The sequence below is a fragment of the Schistocerca nitens genome, chromosome 8 (assembly GCF_023898315.1).
Source record: "Schistocerca nitens isolate TAMUIC-IGC-003100 chromosome 8, iqSchNite1.1, whole genome shotgun sequence".
NCBI lineage: Eukaryota > Metazoa > Arthropoda > Insecta > Orthoptera > Acrididae > Schistocerca > Schistocerca nitens.
In genome coordinates, this window is record NC_064621.1 from 232,068,342 (window position 1) to 232,071,237 (window position 2,896).

Consider the following 2,896-nt stretch of genomic DNA (forward strand, 5'->3'; position numbering starts at 1 on the left):
AATCACAGACCTGCATTTTGAGTGTCTTCCTCTTCCACCATACTCACCAGACCTTGCCCCAACTGATTTCCATATTTTGGACCACTCAAAGACGCAATGGGAGGAAAGAAGTTCCGTTCTGATGAAGAGATACGCCACACGGTGAATGAGTGGTTGAGCGGACTACCAAAAGAATTTTTTCCTAAAGGAATTTATGCACTTTTCAAGCGCTGGAGAACTTGCATTGAGCGTGGGGGAAATTCTGTTGAAAAGCGATACAGCTTTGTACCACTTCTGCATAGTATATAATATTTAAAAAAATATTTAAGGTTTTTATTTTGACTCGCAATCGTACTTAATATTTCAGCAAGCAGTTCCTGAGAACTGAATCTACAGTTATTTTATTGCATTTAATAGCAAAGTATTCTTCGACAAGGTATTTATTTCGAGTATAGATTTCAAGAATCATACATTTCTTGTTATTTATATTTCATAAAATTTCATAACTGTTTTTCAACATTTTGTAAATACTTTCATTTAAGCAACAATTAAATGTTACAATCCTCGCTTTAAACTGTATTTTGTGTTAGACAGTTTTTTAATTTATTTTTTAATAACGAGAAGAATTTTCATATGACGAATAATAATAAAACAGCTGTCATCGGTGCAGTATTCTCCTTACTTGTAAATTGGGCAACGAACTCGCATTTTAAATCAGCACCAAACAAAATCCTCCAATTATCAATAAAAAGTGTTACTCGTCTCTGCAGAACTCTTAGTTATTGCCAAAACTGTAAAATGACAAGTTAAACATACAAAATATTATATTGTATCGGGTTCTTCACTAATTTAATAGGAAATCTAAGGCAGGTGCATAATAAGATGGGCTTCATAGAGAAATAAGAGAGAACCAAAGCCGGTGCAGGAAGTTAGCTAGAGGCGCATCCATTTGCTGTCTACGTGTCTGCTGTTGATTCTGACAGCAGAGAAGCAGCTAACACCTAATGTGACTTCTCAGAAAAGACCTGAGAATGTGATTTCATTCTGGGAAAGTACTTTTCGTGATGAACGCGGGAGCCAGAAGTCTGTTTCTCAAGAGAGAGTGCCAGCTTTGTGTGGATGCTTGTTGTCACTCGAGACACGTTTTCATCGTCCACCGACCACTACTGCGGACCTCTGACGCCACGAAGCCGGAGGCATCAATAGCTGCAGGTACGCGGATCTCTAACTGCCACTGCGGCGGCTAGCCACCAGGCAGAAGAAGAGAGAATCTTCTTGCGTGTTTAGCGGTCCTGACAGCATGACCGGTTTCGCTGATGTGCGAAAATGCATCGCACCTTTTTGCTTTTACCTCCTGCAAAATGATACAGTTTCGCCCAGCATCATCCAGAGCCACTGCCACCTGACATTAATAATAGAATTGTCCCCCGAAAGCCCAATAAGTGATAACTGACCAATATGCTACTTATCATATTTTAAGCCTTTATTTACAAAGTGTATTGATATTTTGCATTTATTATCTTTAATATACATTTTACTATTTCGCCTCATGTTAGATAATGCTTACATCTCTTCCAAACGCAAGCCTCGCACATTATCATTTACTAAAATGTGTGGTTCTGTTTCCGAACCTTTTTCACCAGACACATGAAATTTTCACCAACGTATATGCCAAGTGCACTAGCTGGGGATTCTTCGATAATAGCGTGCTTTGCATGCCATTTAGGTCCAGCAGTCTTTGGAGTAACATTTTGGTGACTCTTACTTCCTTCCGAGTTAGTAGGTGCAATACGTTTCCACGCTGTTCCATCCGCCTCAAACTCTTGGTGACGAATATTAACTCCCCTTTCAGCATTTTGACCTCAAACACCTGCAAAAAATTAAATATTATGAGAACAATCAACGAAAATAACATAAACATAATTTTTATAAATATAGAGAAGACAAAAATTAATTACATATTTCACAGTTATAGTAATTCTAACGCCTTACCCGCCTCTTCCTCTCCCACTACGACGAGTACCAATACTTGTAGGTCGCAAAGAAATATAAAATCCGTCTACACATATTACAGCATTACTGTGGCCGGAAAATGCCTTTGGTTGGTTATTAACATCACAGCTTTCTGTTGAATCATTACTTGAATGCGGAGGAGGATTGTATCCACTGTCCGATATTTCACTTTTGCTGTTGTGGTCTCTTCGAAACTCTTGTTGTCTGAAGAAATTCTATAATTTCAGCTTAATGAAGGCGACGACAGCAACGACGGTTAGTTATAGTTAACAGTCGAACTATTAGCTACGCCAAATGTAGGCGCAAAAACTGTTACATTCATCATTGTATTAAGTTCACCGTTGTTAGCCGACAAAGGCACCGAATAAACCAGAAAAAATTGATATCGGTTAGATGCGGTCAAATGGCCGCCACTGAGATTCAATGGCAAAAGTGTAGTTACCTTAAAGATCTGTACAAATTAAACCTCCAGTAAAAGAATTAATCGACCATTTTGAATACCGAAGAAGTTCGTATCTTAAAATCAGAAACTGTCAAATGATCTCCGATGCGGAATCTAGTGCTGCTTCCTTGCAAAATGATTCGGCTTCGTCCAGCATCATCCGGAGCCACTGCCAGCAGGCATTAAAATCTTAAACAGGCACGTTCCATTCCTGTCCAAGCAAAATGCTCGCATAAAGAGTTCTCCACTGAGCTACCGAATTGTTCGCAGTCTCCTTGTGGTAATGCTGGCTACTGCATGCTGTAGATCAACAACTTCATAAGTTGTGTGTTCATTAACTGATTAACATATATAACATTTTGTATGAAATTCTTAGACTATCGTGGACGATTTAGGAAAGGGTTGTCGTCTGCAAACGTGATCCTTCCACTCAAAAGATTAATCAGAGAAAGAAGCGCAGTT